Consider the following 21,898-nt stretch of genomic DNA (forward strand, 5'->3'; position numbering starts at 1 on the left):
GTTACAGAAAAATGGCTGTTTTCCAAAGACTTTTTTTATCACCGGGAATATCTGTTTTGCTATTGATTGCCTTTTAATCCCTTGAAAAAAAATCTCTTTGTTCTCATTTTGTTTTTCTATCCCTCATCCTGTATCTCACTATCAGAGTCCAAAACACCTCTAAAATTGGCACCAAGTTAACACGATACTGACATAGATCAGCATAGCATATCCTAACAGCCCAGCCTAAGATTATCCCATGACTTTGCCATATCATAACAGACCATTGTCGGATAAACTTATATCTTTGCCATATGTAAAGAAAGAGCTCAACATAAAATAAACTTATGGTTTTGGTGTTTCTTCCTTCAGGGTGAAGCTTCTCCCTAGGTAGAAAGTAAGCAAGCGCAGTTTAGAACCTTCCGATTGAACATCAGTGGATGTGAGCAGTGTAGAAATGTCCTTCTGAGGCTCCATAGGGCATACACATTTGGTCTTTGGAAGGAAGAACATCAAAAATTTGCACAAGAAATGCTACTAATCAGCTTTCTTTTCCCTTTTCAGCTTTTCTCTTCTGAAAATGACTTCTGCTGCAGCAATTTTGAATATGTTCTGGTCGATCTCTGTTGTGTATATCGTGCCTAGCGAGTCACTAGACAGGGATTTTTATCCCTTTGAATTCCTAATTATTTTGGGAACATAATACCTCCAGATATTTCAAATATTAGAGAAGTTTTGAGATTCCAGTATTATTTTTTCATTTGGCAATATTATTCAAGCATGGTGACCATCAAATGATCACAGGTTTATTTATTTATTTATTTTAATCAAGTAAAATAATTCATTACCAAGGCAAATACTACATATTTAGAGGACCAGATATAAAGGATTTGTAGAAAATCCAGAAAAACAAGTAAACAATTGACAGGATATCCCATAACGTACAGTTTAGGTGCAGGTTCAAGTACGAATATGGCCTTTTAAAATCATAAATTGAAATAGAAAGTAAAGTCATTGTTCTTTTGGTGGATCATTTAAAAACAAACAAACAAAAAAAAACATAACCAATTAATTAAATAAAAATAGTAATACAGTGAACACCGAGATCTGTTTCAGTACTTGTAAGAAAGCTGGAAAGTACTACATACAGAAATGTTGAACACAATCTGGCTGGGTAGAATTTTTCAATGTGTGGTATAACAGCAATGTCTAATGTAAGCAGGATTGTATCTCTCTGTTTTGCAGTAAACTGTAATGTTGTTGCCTTGAAAAAGTAGACTTTATGATTGTGTCTGCTAATTGTAAAGAAGATTCTTGAGAATGTCTTATCTGATCAAAACATCTCTCATCTTCACGGGAACCTCATTGGCAGCCTGAAAAAATGCCTGACAGTATCTTTCTGGCTATACAATAAAGTATACAAATGAATTGGACCAGGTAGGTGGGATTTAAAGGGTGAACCACCACATGTGGCTGGGCCTAGGATGGAAGGTTTGCTATTTAATGGCCAAGAAATCCAGATTTTAGAGGAGAGTCAATATACTGCGTAATTCCTATATAAAAATGGAAATAGGTATTTGTATGCAACACCTAATACAATCACAGTTTGCTGATGTTGTTTTCTTCAAGGCAGCAAGTTTGATAATTTCTTGATGTTTGCCATATGTACGGTCTGATGTAGATCATCAGCTGGAGTGCTTCCTTTGTGTTTACAAGGAATAATGAAACATACATTTGCAGTGCCACATTAAAACTCAGTTGGCTGCTGCTTACCTTCAGAATTTCATTGTAAGCAAGACATAAGTTTTAAGAGGAAATCCATAAGGATATGTTTATGCTCCAAAATAGAGATTTGGATTGACTTCTAGGGAAAAACTAGAACTAGAACAGGAAGAAACTAGAAGAACTAGAAGAACTTCTAGTGAAAAACTAGATTTAATTTCAGAGTAATTAATTGTTTTCCTGTGATCATTGGCGTAATTTCATCCTTAATTTATGATGGTAATTTGCATGCCCATGTGATATGGATCAGTCACATGGATCAGTCATCCAGAATGGCAGATAGAGCATCTAGTTAAGATACAGAAGGAGTGGCAAGTGAGTCTGTGTAGAAAGAAGAGTACTTAAATAAGCATAATAACTTCACTGGGTCAGGAAAAGGATGTACTATAAAGTTTATAACAATTATATTTTCCTTCTTGTTTTAAAATGTAATTCAAATATCATAGTTCGATGACATTTATAATTTACAATACAAATATAGATGTGAATAGATAAATTACAAAAACCTTAATGTTAGATAGGATGATGGCATCACACAGTCTAACTTGACATATTTCAGTTCATCAAATTTCATGCAGAAAACCCAGATGGCTGAGGGAATCCTCTGCTTCTCTGTCCTGAGGCTGCTACATCTCCAGCAGCAGCCAATGTGTAATGTTGCAAAGGGAAGAGAAATGTACCAAACCAAACAACCCAAAATAACAACTCACTAGCTAAACAGAAAATAAGCAAATAAACAGAACAGCTCTTGAAGTTGTTCATAAGAATGGAAAAAAATATTTTCTGATTTCTTCAGGCAACAAACTGAAGCATGAGATTGAAATGCAGACACTGTCTGAGTTCAGAGCTGCTGATACTCTTTGTCTGCTGCAGCAGCCCATGCACCCCAAATTCCATAAGAATGGAGATTTATTGAATCTACCCCCAGAAGAGAACCATAAGCACTTCATTTAATGCCTATAATCTTATTCCCAGGAGCTGCCTTAAAACACATTGTAAAAAAGTACTAAGCTGTTCCAACTGATGAGGATGAAATAATTTCTCCTTAGCATCTATGTTGTTTAATTGTCCTCACACAAATAATGCCTCCTCTTATTTTAGGGCCGATTTGTCAAATTTGACCTTCCAGCTCTGGATACCCATAAGTGTGTGACAGCAAGCTTATGTTGGCAGTTCTGCTCATCTCTCACCTATATGTTTCCATGGCATGATGGCTCACACAATACACTGAAAACCTTCACGAAGGCCTTGTTTGTTAGTGAGAGAAACAAAATGCAGAAGGAACGAAAGCATTTGCTTATAGTTGTCTGTGAGTGGATAGCTAAGCAAGTGAAAAGCAAAAACTGCCTTTAAGTGAGTGCTGTGCAAGAGCTTTTTAACCATCAGAATGAGGTGGTTAGGGGATGATCTCTTCCTAAGTGAAGTTCAGTGGGTGTGAATGGATCCTGTGAATGCATCACTGAGCCCTGCCAGGACTCCACCAAGAAATAGTACATCTCCTTGGAGCATGGCAGACCTTTCAAAAGCAGTAAATCATAGATTTTTGTCCTTAAAGGTTTTAGTTAGTCAAAGCCTTACGTCTGCAGATTTAAGCATTTATACAAGTTGAGCTTTAGCTAATATTATTTAAATAGGGCTTGGAATGTTGTAGGCAGCCAAAATTAGTCTTTCCTCTTAACATATGGTATGATATGGTATAGCAGACCATTTAAGCCTTTAATCTTTCTAAGTAGGAGAGAGAGAAAGAAATCAAACATGTTAAGTCAATAGGCAGCTGATAGCAATATTATGTTTATGTGAGGTACAGCAGCTAGTGTTGGAGAAGCTATGATTTTTAACTGCAAGAGGGAACAGTTATATTATGGATTGCTTAACAAATCTGGGTATTTAAAAAATCCCTGAGAATGAAAGCTAACTTACACTTATAAGACCAGTGACTGTTTTTAGTGCTCTGCAAAAATGTGCATTAAAGTAAGCCAGGCCACAAGAGAGTCACACATACCCAGTGTGTGACAAACCATTATACAGTAAACCCAAAGATGCCAAGAGTCTTTTTCATAGAGTTAAGCACAGATATTCACTTTGTAGAGTCAGAACCAAAATTTTACTTTCCATAAGCTGCTTGTTCTTTGCCTTAGACACAATTTTCATGAAGCAGAATGAAGCTAAGAGATACCATATTCGGGTTCATTCTTTTCTGAAATATTCATCTGAATTCAAGATGAAGAAAATATCTGCAAAGTGTTCTCTAGGTTCGCTGAAATTTTATTTTGGGCACAGTAGATTACATTCCTGATCTTACAAACACTTAATGCATGTTCTTAATTTTGTGCAACCCTTTGATCCATGTAACCATAAAAGTTTATTCTCATGTGTTAACATTTGAAGGACCAGGCATGTCAGAGTAGCAGTATGTGTTTACTCTGAGAAATAAAAAGGAACAACAACACCAGAAGCTGGAGTATTTCACAATCTAAAACTAGACAAATTCTCCTTTGGGGCACATCTAACAAATCTCAATTCCCACGCTTTTCTCCAAAATAGTACTTGAAGTTTAACTACTGAAGTAACAAGGCAGCTACTTAAAATCAGGATGTATGTTTTGAATGTATAGCTAAACTTGCATCTTTCTGAAGTAGAGAACCCCGAGGACAGTTTTGCTTTCACAGCACAAAGGTGGTAAGAAACATGGGACTGCCCAGGTGTGCCTGGCTGGCACAAACTTGCCAGTGAGGGGGAGGAAGGTGGAGGAGAAAAAGAAGGAAGAATTAAAAGGAACTCCTCTTTAACACAGTATGTGTGATTGGTGTCATATAAGAAGGGGCAATTCTGTAGCTGTTCATCACTGCTGGGTTGCATCCAGCCTTGCTCTACCTACCAGAAGGGGGAGAGAGTGGCGTTATGTAAGCAGGTTTTAGCTGGTGCAGTAAGATATCAGGTCACTGCTATGTAGGAGAGAACAAACAACACAAAACGAAACATGCAGTTCCCTTGCTACGTCCGTGCAAGACCCATGGACTTCAGTCAAGGTGTGAATCGACTCTAAACAAAACAAATGGATAGATATCGTCCTTCTTCCATGGCTAAAATCCCATTTGTTTAAATACCTGCCATTTGTTATTAAAGCTGTGCCAAATAGAAGATTGTATTTGGTAAAAGATAGAAGTAATGCTCTTAATTAAAACAGATTCTTAGAATGTTTCATTTGATAAAAAAGGCTGCAGATAACTTTGTTCCTCAGTGGGGCTGTCCTGTTGATTTTTTATTAATCCAGTGGATTTTTGTCACTTTGAAGAAAAGAGAAAAAAAAAAAGAAAAAAAAAGAAAAAAAAAAGACTATAAAGTGTTTGATTGCTCTTTTATCTTTATTCCATTTTCCTTTGGCTTCAATTAAAAAATAATAATAATTTCCTTATCTGCTGTGCACCTTCTGCTCAGTTCTTGTCAGAGATATGTTTCTTCTTTGACACTATCAACATTAGTACATTTGCTGAAGTTAAACTATCTGTGTTGTCTAGAAAGCAGTTTCTTTGCTGGCCCTAGATTTAAAAGAAAATGGGGAAACGTTGGCAAACTGCTTATTAAACAATGCATGGTATTTAATGAAGCATTCCCAACTATAAAGGACATAGCAACATGGATGAATTACAATTCTAACATTAAATCTGAGTTTTTCTCAGAAGTCTGTTTTTGCCTTCCTGACACAATGGTCTGTCCCATCTTCACTCTGCTATCTTTTCCTTGCCAAGCAGTAGCAGATGACAGGTTTTTTGTGCTTATTTCTCAGCAGAAGATCAACCAGTGATGGTGTAACTGGGTGTGGTTCAAGTGTATTTCATTCACTGTCTTGGGTTAGAGGTGGTCAATCAACAAGCAGAATAAAAATTTCTTTCTGCATTTTCCAGAAAAAAAAAAAGACTCACAAGTACTTTAAACCAGCAATCGAACCAGAAAGTAAAGCCTGCAGCTTTTCACATAGTTCCTTAACCCTAATCCATTGCTTCTATACAGAATTTGGCACAACCAATAAACTGACTATCCCATGTTTCATCTGTTGCATACAAAAACAAGTGCACAGAGAAATTCATAAACCCACATTTAACTGCCTCCCTCCATAATACTTTCCTTAATATGCATTCTTTTACCAAAAGTTGTGATGTCATTTTAATCTCAGAGCCCATTGATAGTAGCCTTAAGGACACAACAAAGTTTCAGATAATGACCCAGCTCTGCACCACAGCTTATTTGTGTGATTTGGTAATAAGGGAGGAAATTCAGCCCTGAAATAACTTTTATTGCTCAGCAGCATTAAAATGCTCAGCACACTGCTCAGCAGCAGACACAACACTGGTGTGATACCATTGCTGTTTTAGCTACGAGTGCAGAGCACAGCACTGTATGGGCTGCTGCAGGGAAAGTTAACATCCCAGCCCGACCCAGTACAGCATGTTAAAAGATAATTAAAAAAAATAATAATTAAAAAAAATAATAATTAAAAAAAAAAAAGTCTGACTTTATCTGGTGTACTTTCCTCTGCGGGATATGTAGTGCTATTTAAGCCTTGCAGAACATGGTAATAATTATTCAGTAATTTCCCCGTCCTGACTTTTGCCATTTCCTTTGCTACCAGATATTTCTCCTATCCTCCATTTATGCTCGTGGAAGGAGGGAGCGAAAGAAGGATGAGGAACCGCTTCTAGAATTAGATAAATTTTCACTGCGGATCCGGAACAGAAAAGACCAAACTGAGTACTTTGAACCTTCTAATTTGTCATGCATGTCAAAAATAAGGTGATGTTGGTATGGGTAAGAATAAGCTGCCTCTGTCAGAACAGGGGAAATAAATGTAGGTTAGAACAGGTTCAGAACACCATCTGGGAGAAAGGCACCACGGTTACTGGATATTAAATTGCTTTTCATTTACATCTGCCAAATGAGATGAAGTTCACTGCCAGAAGAAGGCTTGAAAATAATTCTTCTAAGAGGACAAATTTCTGTGTAGATAATCAAAAAGGATGAGAAAGATGTTCAAAGAACAGAGCTTTTTACGTGTGGGTAAGTCCATATAAATGGGGGCAGGCTGTGCACTGAATGGCCCAGACATGAACCATCTGCAATTTGGAAATTACAGAGCTGTCCTAGCACCCAGTTCTAGTGTAAATATACGCTAAAACATAGTAATGTGCTGTGTGGTGTCTGAAATTGAGATAGATTTTGTCTGTCTGCTCAGAGAATGGATAGAAAGAGGTCATCCTTTCCATATAGGCATGTGCAGCATTATCATTAGCTCATAATGCACATTAGCCAGTGAAAAGGAAACATTTCCAGGAAAGTAATGGATCTGTTAGTTCCTCTAGTTCAGTAGCCAACTTTTCCTTTTGTTCCCATGATGATTAGTTCTCATAACATATGAGAAAAGTAATTCCTTTTGTCTAGAAGCATCGAGTAACCTTATCATTAGAAGTTCAACTCTAGGCAATTTTTAGACTAGATATTAGCACTCTGAAACAAACAACAACAAAAAAAAAAATCAATGGCTACTTAAGACATTAAAACCAAACTGCATGGTCAGTTTGAACTTTCACATACTATGGAGAGACAAAGACGTTTTCTTTCTCCTTTTTTTTTTTCTTTTTTTTTTTTTTTAATTAAATGTTTTTCTGACAAGGTTTTCAGAAAATTATTTTCTAATTCTTTTTATATTTGTTTTTATAACAACTCAAGTGTTTTTTTGTTTGTTTGGTTTTGTTCTCTTTTTTTTAATAGTTCTGTATAAAACTGCAAAACATCTGCTCTCAAAACAAGAAACTGAAGGCTTAGAGCTAAAGGCAAATCAATGTTTGGTGATGTGTTCATAAAACCATCAAGGAATTTAGAGTCCATCCAGCAGCTGATGTCTATAAGCCAGTTTATTATGCCTTTAATCACAACTGTGCACAACTTTTGGATTCTCTTTTACTGGAGTCTGGCCCCAAAAATGGTGTGAACAGCAATGCAAGAGCAAAAAGATGAGTTTAGAGCTCTCCTGCTGAGATGGGGTTACATGAACCTGACTCCACATTAGGTAGTGGGGACAGCAAAAGTATCTAATTTTCTGAGGAAGAAGAGAAGCAGGCCAGCTGGCAGATCCTGAGGACCACAGGGAGCAGGAAAAGAGCCAACTGGAGCAGATAGGCCTAAGGGCTGGGAGGTGCTTGGAGGGAGAGCGTGGGAATGGGCAGAGGGAAGGCTTCAGAGGTAGGTGGGAACAGTAGCGTTAGTAGACGTGAGTAGGGAGCTCACATCTGACATGATAAGACTTGTCAGGCATGCTAATGAAGGGATTTGGGGGCTGAGAAGGATAGGGGGAAAGGAGAAGTTCATTATGACTTTAATGAATGGAAAAGCTAGAGATGAGAAAATCACAGAGCCAGTGGAAACAGCCAAGATCTGAACCTGGTTTGTGCTGGGAGCAATTGGTAGAGTTTTGAATAGCATAAAGGAATAATTGGCTCTATTTAATGACTGCGTTCACATCAGGAATATATATGTCAATTTTTATATATAAGCATATGCTTTGCTATCTAACTGTACACGCATACCCATAGAAGTGGTAATCTCACAAGTTCTGTTTTAAATCATACTCCTTCAATTTAATGAGAAATGAAACTTGATCTGCACTGTAATTAATGAAACTTTGAAGCAGCTTAGCTAAGGAAATTTGGAGTTCTTAAGTGTTTAATTAAAAATGAATTGGTTTAAATCTAGTACATTATCATAAAATATGAGACAAAATGTAGGTAGTATGTTACACAGCAGATCAGGTGATCATAATATTCTCTTTTGGCTTTAGCATGCATGAAAATCATAGATAGACATCTAATTTTGATATTTTTAAGGCTTTTCTGCTATGCTTAGGATTGGCTTCCTACCTGCTTAAAGAGATGTGTGAGTAAAGCCAAGTTAAAAACAGATATTAGAGAATTTATGTGGTGTGGTAGCCTTCAATATCATAAAAACATCTTATATAAAATTAGGTCAGCTTTCATTTGGTAATGGAAGGTGGTTCTCATCTGCCTGGGCAAACTATGCCTCCTGTAGGGGGAATCCCATCTGGCATTCTATTGTGCCTAAAATTAGGGAAATCAAATATCTAAACAGAGTCTTTCTTAAGCATGGAGTTTTCCGCATAGACGGCATGGGAAATTTAAAAACCTCCTTCAGAGTGACTGCCACGTTAGGAATATGATGGTGTAGACTAGACTTAATGTAGACACGTTAAGTTCACTGGGTCTTTGGTTGAAAGGGCTGCCATGAAAGGGTTGCTCAACCATCCTGTTAATGTCTTATCCACTGAGAAAACTTGAAGTAGCACTTTTCTCTTAGGTCTGGTATTTGTGAAATACTTGTTAAATCACCTCAGATATCATTAAATCGGTGCCAAGGAAATTTAGGATGAATCCCAGTTCGATGGAAGTAGCTTTCCAAAAATCTGTATGTTTTGGACACTCACAAGTATATCAATTAAATAATCTCATGAGACATTTGCAGTGCCAGAAGATGTTCTTTGTGATTCAGGCTGAAAATATTTTCTCAGGAGCTCAGTATGTTTGAAATATCATTTTTTGGTAGGAGCAGAATTGCATATCTCAGCTGCTGACCTATTAGTATTTTTAAAACATTCAGAATTATCTTATAATGAATCTGCTGTTTGCATTCCCTAGTCTATACTGAAAAGCTCCTCTTTTTTTTTTCTTTTTTTTTTGACTTTGCACTATTTTTGGAAAGTGTGCTGGTGACCAAACCTGGTTTGATTGCTGTGTATCTCCATCAATCACTGCTTGATGTCCTCATTCCCTTCTGATGCTTTATGAAACACAAAGTCAAAACAGACTAGAAATAGAGGGAGTAAAACGCAAGGTCACACAAGCAATCTGCAACAGGACTTGAAAGTGAAGCCAGACAACCTTGTACTTTCATTGCAAGGCCTTTCTCCTCCTCCAGCCCTTTTTAGCAAAAATGCCTAACACCTTGGTGCTTCGGGCACATTTCCATGCTCAGCACATCTCTGGAGTTCAGAGAAGGGTGGGAAAATCTCGCTTTGTCAGTGCGTGGGAGGGCTTTGACAGCTGCAGGGTGAAGCTGGGGCCCATCTAACCAATTTGGCAGCCCTTGCTCTGCTCCAGCCTCTGGAGATGGTGACCTGGAATGCAAAGCCTCCTCTTTTGTGTGGTCTTGTGCCTATACATGCTGCACAAGCCTAATGCTAGTCCTGCTAGAAGAGATGAATTAAAGATATTGTTCAGTCATATAGAAATCTTAATCAAAACCCATGAGCTCAGCACTATCCATAAATATCTCAGCCTTATTTCTGGGAGTAAAATTAGGGAAAAAAAAAAAAAAAAGAGAGAGAGAGAGAGAAGACAAGAAACAATGGAATGAAGGAAAAAATTACCTTCGTATGGCCAATTATTATGAAAAGAGTAAATATGTCACTCTTGGAACTTCGAAAAAGGAAAGTTTTGGCCTTGTGTCTACTGTGGCATTATCTCAGTATAAGAAATCAGGTGATGAATTTGTTGGGATACTCACTGGAGAAACTACTTGATTGCAATCTGGCCTGCTGCTTAAGGAAAATAAAATTGAGTTCTCATCAGGAAACAAGCCTGTATAAGTTAATAGGCTTTAATAATAGCACCTCATTATATTTTTATAAAACTGCCTGGGAAATGAATGCTGGAAATACAAAGGAAAGCTCTATGGGATCACAGTTATAAAGCAAAGATAACATAGTCAATATTACAGCATTTCAAAATAATGCATACACTATACTGGATACCACACAGAATTCAGTGACTGGGATTAAGGCCAAATAAGCTTTTTTGAATGGATGTCCAAAGCAGATGGGAGACCTGACTCATGCTTTAGAGTAGAAAAATGATTTCTTGGACAAGGTGTTTGGGAAGCTTGATAGCAGTCAGAAAATTAAGGGGTACTAGCCTCAATGGATGTTGATGTGTGTAGTAACGATATTGTGGTCACAATTAAAAAAGGTCACATTCCCCATTCCCCAGCAAACAGTATTTTTACTTTTGCATCCAAGACACACGACTTCTTTCCCATGGATTTCTAATACCTCTGTGCAGTAACTGTTGACAAACGTTTACATTTTTGAAAAATGATGAGCACTGTGTTTGTGAACTGGGAGGCATTTCTGTTCCCAACAGTTGGCTATTAATCAATGCAGTGGTAAAGAAACAGCTAGATTCAGTGGAGGTAACAATAGAGAACACTTCTGAAATAATTCATGAAAAACCAGGATGGACTAGAGAAGATCATATTTGTATCAGGGAGGGTCATTTACGTTGCGTGTAGTAAGGATAAATTTGATGCATCATGTTGGAGCTAGGGCTATTGAGGCTGACTGGTGGAGGCAAACACCTCTAGAGGATGATGCAGAATTTCTGAGTTGGACTGTATTCAGGATATTAATTTAGATAATTTCTTCTTTCCATTTACTATATACTATTTACTATTTGCTATAGCCTGGGTAGATACCTAAATTAAATTAATCAAATCAAGAGAAATTCCATCCCCTCTACTGCAGTGTGTGTGTGTTCAATTCCATGCAACGCTAACATTTCTGAAAGCTGCATGTACTCAGTTCTTCACAGGATGTGTTTAGTACATTGGTGGAGATCTTTGATCTAGTGTTCTCAGTGGTAATGTTACATATTAATAGATCAAATTTATCAGCTTGTCACTGTCAGTTGCAGACCAGAGGTGAGGCTTTCATGGTATACTCACCAACTCCTCTGGAATAGCAATATGCCTTATCTCCATCTCATCTGAGGGATGTTCTTATGTGAGTTTCTGATGACAACTCTCAACATGTGTGGTCAGTTCTCACCTGATGAAGATAGGTTATTTTGTCTCTGAGGATGGGTGTCATGAGAGATGGGCTCAAACAAGAGCATGACACATTGCCTGGATGTGGGGAGATGCTTCTCCCACCAGGAAGACCAGAGGGCAGAACCAGGGCCTTGACATTGCAACTTTTCAGAAGGCAAGGTTCACAACTATGACTTCAGCAAAGACTGACTGTGATTCCTCATTAAATATTAAATAATAGTACACTTCAGATCTGAGTCCAAACTTCTCATCTTGCACCATTCCAGCTAAGCTGGTTATGAACAGCAACACTGCTCAGAAAACCCTTTGAACTTTGGAGGAATTTTGGTTGTGGATTTAAAACATGAGTTCAGTAGCATGTAACAAGGGCTTGCAGTCAAAAGGGAAGCATAAAAGGAAATCATTCGGTATTATTTTTGTAATGTATTGGAGTAAACAGCAGAGAAAAAAGTTCAAGTCATTTGTGACTTGTATTCTAATAACCAAAATTATCTAAAAATACAAATTAAAAACGTGAAACAGGTTTGTATGAGTACATTTGAACTACTATTTCACAAAAGTTTTAACTGCGGAGGAAAAAAAAAAACAAAAAAAAACTTTATAACACCACCTGCTGTTCTGCTGGTTTTGACCTGACCCCTTTCTCCTTTTCTTGTTATTATAAACAGTGAGCTCTTTAAGTGAGAGCTGTTTAAAGGATAGGGGGCTGTAAGTGTTCCTTCCTAGATCCCAGATGCAGTGGGAGACTGATGGGCTTTTTGATCTTTATTTTATGAGTGTCTGATAAATTGCCTCTGGCACCTGGCAACTGAAATTTCACTATCTGAAAACTAACCCTTATGTCAAACAATGTGGCCAGTCTCATACTCTGAGTTAAAGAGCTGCATGCATTTAAGTACAGGATGTTTTCCAACATTCAGTACAGTATGTGGTGAAGCCCTGCTTCACGTATTATTATTAGACAGATCCTCAGCTGATGTAAATTGGCATAGCCCCGTATGATTAAAGGAGCTGAACTGTTTTACATCAGCTGGCAACCTGGTCCAAAGTGCAACACACATACTTTTTAATTTAAAATACTATTTTGTAAGTGATTCTTCAAAGGTTGGTATGGTTCAATTTTTTTCAATATATTGCTCAGTGGCCTCTGTTTTTTATTTCTGAAGCAAGTAAAAAAAAAAAAAAAGCATTAAGATAAAGCATTTAAAGCATTGTGGGTAATGTTTTCTGGTTTTCTTGCTTGTTGGCTGCTTGAGATGGAAACTCAGCCATCGTGTGTTTGAAATACAAGTCTCAAATGGTGCTCTGGTTAATGACTACTAAATCTTGTTACTACATGTGACCCAGGGAAAGATACCCTGGTCTCCACCTTATTTCATATTTGTTCTGGCAAATGATAGGAAAATTCACACCTACTTGCATCAAAATTGAAAAGATCAGCATCATTGTCGCAGATACTGAAACTTCTGACTAGTAGGTAATCCCAGCATTTGATATTTTCCTTATCTTATTTTGTAACAAAAGTTTGTGAGGGGGAATGACAAAAATCACAGAGAGGGCTTATCACAAGCAACAGGGATGAAAATAGTAGGAGGTATATAAATGAACTAGAAACACTGGGAGGAAATAAGAGTAGAGACAATAACTTCCATGTTTAAATAAACCAGAAGAAGGTCGCAAGGTGCAGTCTTAAGGTCGGTACCGAGATTGTGGAACCATGCAAGCTCCAAGCACGGGCAGCTGGGGGTGACTCAAAGACATCTGTTGGGCTTGAGAGCAGAAGGGATGTTATGAACTCCCCCTCAGTCAGGAGAGTTTGGAAGAGGCGTCAGCAAAGCCAGAGGGAACATTAAATCTGAAGTTGAGCAAGAAACACTAAGTAACTGATGAGCCTAATACTCATCAGCACAGTAAACAATAAATGTGAGTTGTAGCAAATACCACATTTCCATGATACATTCTTGAAGAGATATGCATGAAACTTAATAGGAACATCAAGGTGAGAAGTTAAATTAAGTTTATATTTGTCTTATTGTCTGTCACACATATCCAAAGGGTACCAACATGACTGAATTTACAGCCCAGCCATGTTCACAGTCATAATGTTTTTGTGTGTTGACTAAGACACATGCAAATCTTATTTTTCTCCAGGGAAAGATGCTCTCATCTACCACATGTGCCTCTGCATTGCTTACTATCAGCCTCCACCATCTCCATCTCCCCTGCTGAAGGGACTGGGGCACTTTCTTTGGAAGGTCAGTAGCGTGCAGCACCTAAAGTTTAAGTAAGGGTAGGTTAGATGGCTCTGTGGGAGACATCCCATTGTAGGATGACATCCCACCCAGAACGCTAATAAAATGATTCCTTTTACAGGAAAACTCATGCTGGTAAATTGTCTTTGAAAACAATGCTGTTTGCTTAGACAAGAGCATTCTGTATTTTCTCGCAGCAGAGGCAGTGTGACTGGCGAGGCTCTGGGTTAGAACTCCACGCATCTGACCTCTGGTATTGGCTTTGCCTCCAGGCTTGTGGGGCGGTATTGACATCTCTTTTCCCCCCAGCCTTGTCTATTTAAATGGGATCATATAAAACCTAGCACAAATTGAGCTTGGAACTTAGAGGAGGCCGTTAGTTGCTACTGAAGTACAAATAAAAATAATACATAATTCTTCCATAGAACATTTAAAGCAAACAGTCTGGGAACGGGAACAGCCATGTTTTACTTCACTGAAAAATCACATAGGACAAAAGAAAATGCAGATGGTCTGACTGAACTGTCTTATGAGCTGTTGACTAGCTAATTAATCAAAGTTGTCAAGTGATTTATTGATTAACAGAGGTTCTGTAGTCATGAATACATCAAATTTCACAATGGAAAATTTAGCAATGGAAAAAGTCTGGTCTTTTAGTTCCTTCTTCAATCAAGACAGAGAATAGTATGAGAACTGAGGACATTTCATGTATTAAATTATGCCAAGCAATCTAATTATATGATAGTGTTACTTAGACAATTTTGATTGTTTCTTTTTTCCATGCAGCTTTTTTTCTAAGTGATTTTTTTTTTCTTTTAACAGTGCCAGTACAATCTCCATATAAGAAATCCTATAATGTCTTCATGCATTTACTGTCACAAGTGTTTAACATTCTCTGCCATTTTGGCCATACTATGTAGTCTAACAAAGGATAAGTACTGAAAGAGTTGACTTTCCTGTTGGTGAGAAATCACAGAATTAAAATGTATCTAAAATACACTTAAAAGATAGAGAGCTACCTTATCTACCAGAAGACATGACAAGTTTTTTGTTCCTTTTTTTTTTCCACAAACATGTTTAGCTGTAAAATTTCTCATGCAGAGCTTTTCTTTAAATATTTAATTAATCAGTGCAAAAGGATAGATGAACATATGCATTTGAATTATAATTCAGAGAACTCTGAGGACTGTGGGTATGCTCGTATATTCTAGAAAATTTATTTTCTCTGTTATAAGAGAATTAGCAGAACACCTGTCTTGTGTGGCCATAAATCTCACCTTTCTACTTGGTGGAGAGGTATCTTTCTCCAGTGTGTAGATATAAACCTCCCTCTTGTAGGACAACTGTGCAACCTACCAGACTAGATGAGACATAGTGTTGTATCATGTAGGAACGTCCCCCATCAGCACAGAGAGAAGGGATGGATCAGCAGAGGAAGGTATGAAAATCCTGTCATAAGAAGTTGTCCTAATAATCCTCTAATATCAAAAAATGGTGGAAAATTCAGTGTTCAATTTCATAACTCAATAATTCTATAGTTATTTATTATTATATTACATTGTACTCTATTGTACTGTGTTGTATTATATTATATTATGCTCCATGTTATTATATTACTTGTTATTGTTTACACAGGTAAATCTGACTCCAGAATAGGGAAGGTGATATGGATGTGATTCTCTATTACTTATTACTTGCTGCAGGAGCAGTCCATTGGGACAGTTTTGGCTCCAAAAATTAGAGTGGCCTTGATGGTACTCTGCTTTGACACACGTGCTGAATGAATCTTTGGCTCAGTAGGTGCTGAGGGAATTCTATCCGATCCGATCCCTTAAACACACCTGCACTGACAGCTCAGTGTAATTAAAGGATGAGGTAATACTATTTCAGTGACAAGAAATCCTCAGATTCCTGTGCTGATAACTTCTTCCTCAGAATGCAGCTAATGATTTCCTAATGGGGAGAAATAAAATAGTATTCTTCCATTGACTGCAATGTCTGTATCTTCAATCCATATTTTTTTAATATAACTTTAAATTACTTTTGTTTAAAAAATTCTTAAGAACTATTCTAATAAACAAGTGAAACATGCATGAGAAATTAGGAAGGGTGTCTAAGTATAAACATTAGATTAGCCTACTGAAAATAAAAGTCATCTGAAAGAATAGTATTATTTTTAAAAATATAGTAATACAGTCTTGTGCATATATGTGGCCTATCTTACAAAGACAAAACCTTCACATAAATTAGTAGAAAGGAATTAGTCAAATAACTAAAGAAAATGAAGTTAAGTTAAGGAATCTACTTTTTATGTTCCTTTTGGACAACGAACATATAGTGGTCTTCTTTTAAATGTTTGGACAGTACAAATAATTTTAAAACTGATTTTTAAAGGGATTTTTCTTACTGAATAGCTCTGTTTATTTGCATCTGCACTGCATCTTTCTTTGCACATAACATTTCTGCTGACATCCTAAGAAGTTCTGTAAGAAGTGCAGGTGTACAATACAGAATAATGGTCTGAGGGTTAAAAATCTAGTCAGGAAAAGACAGAAAGTATTTCACTCCCAAAAATCATATGGGAGAGTTCTGATTAAGCATCAAATCTAAAACATATAAAGGACTACTCCTGTCTCTGTATCCAGTTGCTCTCTGCCAGGTAAGGCACCTTACCTGGAGCAATAGAGGCTTTCCTCTGGTGAACGTACAAAGACCACTAAGCTGTTATCAATCTATTAAAAGGCAACAGGGAAAAAATGTTGGAGCATGGAAACAACACATAGGTTTTGAAATGATCTCCTCTTTTATTTCCCAGAAGTAATTTGCTTTAGTGGTCAGTTTTGTCTTTGCATGCATTTTATTAGCCTTACCCTAGCCTCACCAGTCACTGCAGTGACTAAAGTCACCAAAATTCCTGAGCTGCAGTCTACCTGAGCAGGCACTTGACAGAAGCAGTTCAATTAAATCTGTAAAAAAGAGGTGGGATAAATCAGGCTCTTCCAGTTTTAAAATTAATAACACTTTGGCTCTTGTCCTGTACAAAATGAACATTGTATTTATTACACCTATGGATTACAAAGGTTCTACTCTAGCAGCAAATGTTACACCCCAAGTTTGCAGGATTTGGCTCTGATGTTTCATACCTTCTGTAATATATGTTACAAAAGGGATTTTTTTTTGTCTCAGAGAAGTCTGCACAGAAATGGAAAACAAATGTACCAACCTCTCTTTGACACTGGGCTGCAGGACCCCATTTGGAGGAACATGACATTGGTCTTTTGCAGCGTTTGGGATGTGTGAAGGGTTGCTTTTCACCTGGGACCCAAAGTCACAGACTTGCAGCCTGAGCCCGTTCCCAGTCCCAGCACACAGTGGAGGACGAAGGACAGATCCAGCTGTGACAATGTCTCCAAACATACCTACCAGGACATGCAACTGCTACTGGGCAGAGCAGCACACAAGAACCCTAGATCAGCTGAGACTTCTCAGTTACACAGATGTCCTGTGGGAAGTTTTGGTTCCTTAAGGACCTTTTCTCTGTTTGCTTGGCTTTTTTTTTTTTATTATTTTTTTAATTTCAGAGAAAGCTGAAGAAAATGCAGTGAGACTGTGGAATTCCCTGAGTGCTCCCCTTCCTCTTGTAGGTTTTGCACCATAGGAGGACATGTTACCCTCTGATGCTCAACTGACATTGGCTTGAGCTGTGTCTTTGCAAATCTTGGTCCAGCAAGAGCCTGAGGAAGTCAAACCTTTGATCAGTTACATGACACCATAGGTGATGTGGCATCACAGAGTCAGGGACTGCACTTTTTAGTCAGGGGTTACCTTTAATCTCTAATTTGGCAAAACAAAACAAAACAAAGCAGAAATCCCTCTGAAGTGTTTCATTTTTGACTTTAATGCCAGAGAGCTTAAGCGTGGCAGTTTGGTGATGTGCTATGCAAATTAAAGCCATGAAAAAACAAAGCTAGTTAAACACTAGTTTTTCTTTAACAGGTAATTATTCTTAGCTGTTTCCACATGCCTCCTTGCAACCATGAAGCCCTGGTACATAACGATGAAAGACTAATTTCAGAACTCACACATGCACTATTTTGTTAGCAGTGGAAGCACAAGCAGAACATCTGGGTGCCAAGTTCAACCAAAGTGCAAGGGTTTTTTTTCAGAATTCAGTGTTGGTGTGTCCCATCATGTAACTATGATATATGATAAAAGGAAAAATCACAGCCAAACTCAACCTTGTTCAAAGCAAGGTGCTAGTGAAAGGATGGGATGGAAAATAAGTACTAATGGATTAATGTTCCATGATAAATGTTTTATTATAAAAGCCAGTGAGTGATTAGATAATTCTTGCTTCCAAAAGTAGGATTTAAATATTTCTGCTTGGCTTGCTACCAAAATAAATACATCACTTAACTATCTGGTTTATAGGAACATCTATATGAACAAAAAAATAATAGAGACTTGCTTTCCTTTTCTACCGTGGATGTAATAAATAGCCAGTTATAGCAATATGCTGCTTACTGTTTGGAGTTATTATGATACATTTAAAAAGTAATTTGGAGTATTAAAGGTATAGCCAGAATTGTCCTCTGTGCAAGCCTCACTGTCAATAATTCAAATAGTTATTAAAGGGTTGCACAGTGAATTCAGATAAGAATTCAGATACAAATTCTAACATTGTTAGGAAAATGGAGACATAAACTTTGAAAAATATGAATACTCACATTTGTAATATCTGTACAAACATTTGACCCTGACCTATTTTAATTTCCAGCAGTACAGCAGCTCTTGAACACAAGTGGACTTGCTGAAAAAAATATAATTACATTAAATATAGTCACTTGAAAAACTTTGTTTCTCTGGATATCTTTGCTCATTAATGGATCTCAAAAGACTTAAAGGGGAAGTGAATGGTATTCCTCTTTCCCTGATGAAGAAACTGAGGTATTCAGAAGTAAAACAACTTGTTCGCCACCACCCAATAAACCAGTGTCAGACATGGCAATAAATCCCAGATGTCTCAGGTCCAAATTCAATACTGTGTTTACAGGATCATGATAGCACTGATTGCAGTTTTTCTCAGAATAACCAGCATCACTTCAAATAGGTCTTCTACAACAATTAAGGAGACCTGGGAGGCCTGGCTGGGCCTTCAAGAAAGTTGTAGGAGAAAAGGGAGAACTTATCACATACAGAAAATACTCATCCTTCCTATGGTTACTTAACCATGGATAAGAAAGGCAGATAAAATTATGCAATCTGTAAGTCACAGATTCATTCACAGTCACAGTTCAGTGACTTAACAGACACTGAGCAAATACAGAGATGGATGGATTATGAAGAGGAGGGCACAAAATGTAATTTTACCAGAACAGCAATGACAAGAAAGAGGAAAGCAGAAGCACAATTCAGAGAAGTGTTCTTGCACTCCTTCCTCCTGTCAACTTAGCATCTAAGTTTGGCTTCATTTGCTTTGCTCTGCCGGCCCACGTTAATTGAGGGATACACCGGGTGCCAAGGGAGCACAGGGAAACGCACGACAGTTAAAGCAACCATAACTTGATCAATTACATATACATGCTGAGTATTAGATATAGATATTAGTATTAGAGTATTAGATCATTAGATATACGTGCTGAACTATACATTTTTAAAGTATGATCTTTTGGTACTTTACCATTACAATGCTCCCACAAACTACATTTAAGGGTTCAGACTGGCCTCATTGCTGAAGGCAAACAGATCATTGTCTTAGTCCAGGCAGCCTAGGGATAAGTGTGTTTATACATTTTTCTCCTAGCTGTCTAAGGCATGATATATTTAATAAGTATGTTTAGTGCACGGTGTCTGATGATGGTGGGATGCTGGATGGATCGGGCATTGCTCTGGTTTCTGCAATCTCACCGGGTTGTGCTTTGCACAGTATCAGGGAACCAGAGCATGGATGGATCTACAAAGTCTTTGAGTTTCCTGGATTTTGGAGAGTGTTCTGGTCAGCAGTTTTGGGCTCAATCTAGCCCCAAAACTGAGTAAATATGGGGGTAGCCAGCCTGTGCTAAAGTCCATGCTATCACAGCTGTGCTGCAAGGAGTACTCAGATATTCCTTAAAAAGCTTGCTCAGGAATGTCTGCTCAAACTACACTCACTCCAGTGTAAACACACCCTTAAAGCAGATGTAGAACATGCCCCAGGGGGAGATAATGCAACACCCAGGGATTGCTGGTAAATAAAGCAATCTACACACAGTCACTTTGCCCTGCATATACGTACTAAGCTGAAGGTCAGACTTCAGCTCAGTGAAAAGCCAGTGGAGCATGACAGCCGGATAAAATACTGTATAATAAACATATGGGAGAGTTGCTTTCTTCTGCTGCTATTGGTCTCATGGATGTCAGTGGAATGAAGATTTGGCCTGTGTTGTATTGCCCTACAGTAGTTTTACAAACAAGGTAGATTTATATGGCTTTGGAGTTAAGCTACTGCTCAAAAAAGAAAAAAAAAAAAAAGTTCCGTAGAAATGTTTGGTGTGAGATTATTTACAGAGGCTACATCAGTACCTCTCGTACTAATGCTGAGGCTCTCTTAAGGTTATGCAGAGCATAATTCTTTTCCATTTCTGCTTAGGGAGGTGGTTGAAAAGTTATGCTTTTATGGACAGGTCCATCATCCTAATATCCCTGGCTTACACTAAACCCCTTTATGAAAGGACTTGAATTAAACTGTGCACTAAAAGCCAGGAGAAGAAACTTTATATTGAATCATCTTGAGTGTATAGTGCAAGCTATCAGAAAATGTAGCTGGCAAAGCTGTGTAACACATCTATGTGCAACTGAGTGAAGATCCATAACCACCATCACAATTTACAGAAAGAAGTTCTTCTGAAGTTAAATAAGCATCGGAATTAGATATTGCCAGCTGCTGAAATCCATTTCCCAAAGTTACCTGGATGCTTAACTCCTGTATAATTGAAATACAAGCTCTGATACCTCTGCTTGCTTTGAATAGCTTTGATCAGATGGATGCAAATTTGGTATCTATCAAACCTCATCATATCTTACAAACACATTTCTATCATTAAAAATGCTGCTGAACACCAGAGAAAGAATGCTAACAAGGATTATCACTAAACAGTGAAATATTTCTGAATTCCCACTGAGGAAGATCAAGAAAGTCCTTTTCATTATGTGGTGCAGAAGGAACACGAGGGCTGCCATGGATCATTGCTGTTTGTCACGTTGCTGAACCTCTTTAAAAGTAAAATGAGACCGTCACTGTCTAAATGTACATATGTGCAATGTGTGTGAAGACGAGGAAGATTTCTCCCTTCCCATTACTCTGTGTGAAGAGAGCAACAGCATATTTGATTGCAAATGTTAGCATCAGGTGGAGCACTTTGTCAGAGAGGAGGGGTGATGTTGTGCCTCTCTCCTCGGTCACAAACAGGTTTGTGCATTTCTGGTTCTAGAGTCGCACGAGCAACAGGTGGGTGCATTCATCCAGGCTAACTGTGGGCTCTTATCTCAGGTAGGAGTACAGATTATATACCACTGGAAAGGGTGAGTCATCTTTAGAGCACAGATCACACCAAGAGCCTAACTAGGCTTCTCTGAACCACTTTTTGAGGTGTCTCTCTCTCTTTAATGATTATAAAGACAGTGTAGGGTGACTGGCCTCCAAAATTAGTTGCTTCCATCAGTGTTGTAAGTATCACCAAGGGCCACCTGGAAAGGATTTTCTTCCTCCCAGCTCTCTAAAGACTGACCCCATTCACTCAGGCTGTGCTCTGGGGAGGGCTTTTGCCCCTGCCTGAACTCTGATAGAGTGAGGGTTTGTTTATATCCAAACTGAATGACTATTTCCAAATAGGTCAGGCTATAGAGCTGTGTGAAAACTGCAGCTCTGACTCCAGGGAGTCTTGGCTTACAGTGAACCTCCACAGCAAAGAAACATGAATTTTCTGCTCTCCCACTTCTCTGATTGCCCCACGATG

The 21,898-nt window shown here is 38.0% G+C and overlaps 1 long non-coding RNA gene across 1 annotated transcript in view; it reads right to left on the minus strand.

Moving 5' to 3' along the window:
* The window catches only part of LOC136790533 (uncharacterized), a 78,047-nt gene that overhangs the window by 20,124 nt on the left and 36,025 nt on the right, over positions 1 to 21,898 (minus strand). The window lies entirely within an intron of this gene.

This window comes from Anser cygnoides, chromosome 3, assembly GCF_040182565.1.
Source record: "Anser cygnoides isolate HZ-2024a breed goose chromosome 3, Taihu_goose_T2T_genome, whole genome shotgun sequence".
Taxonomy (NCBI): domain Eukaryota; kingdom Metazoa; phylum Chordata; class Aves; order Anseriformes; family Anatidae; genus Anser; species Anser cygnoides.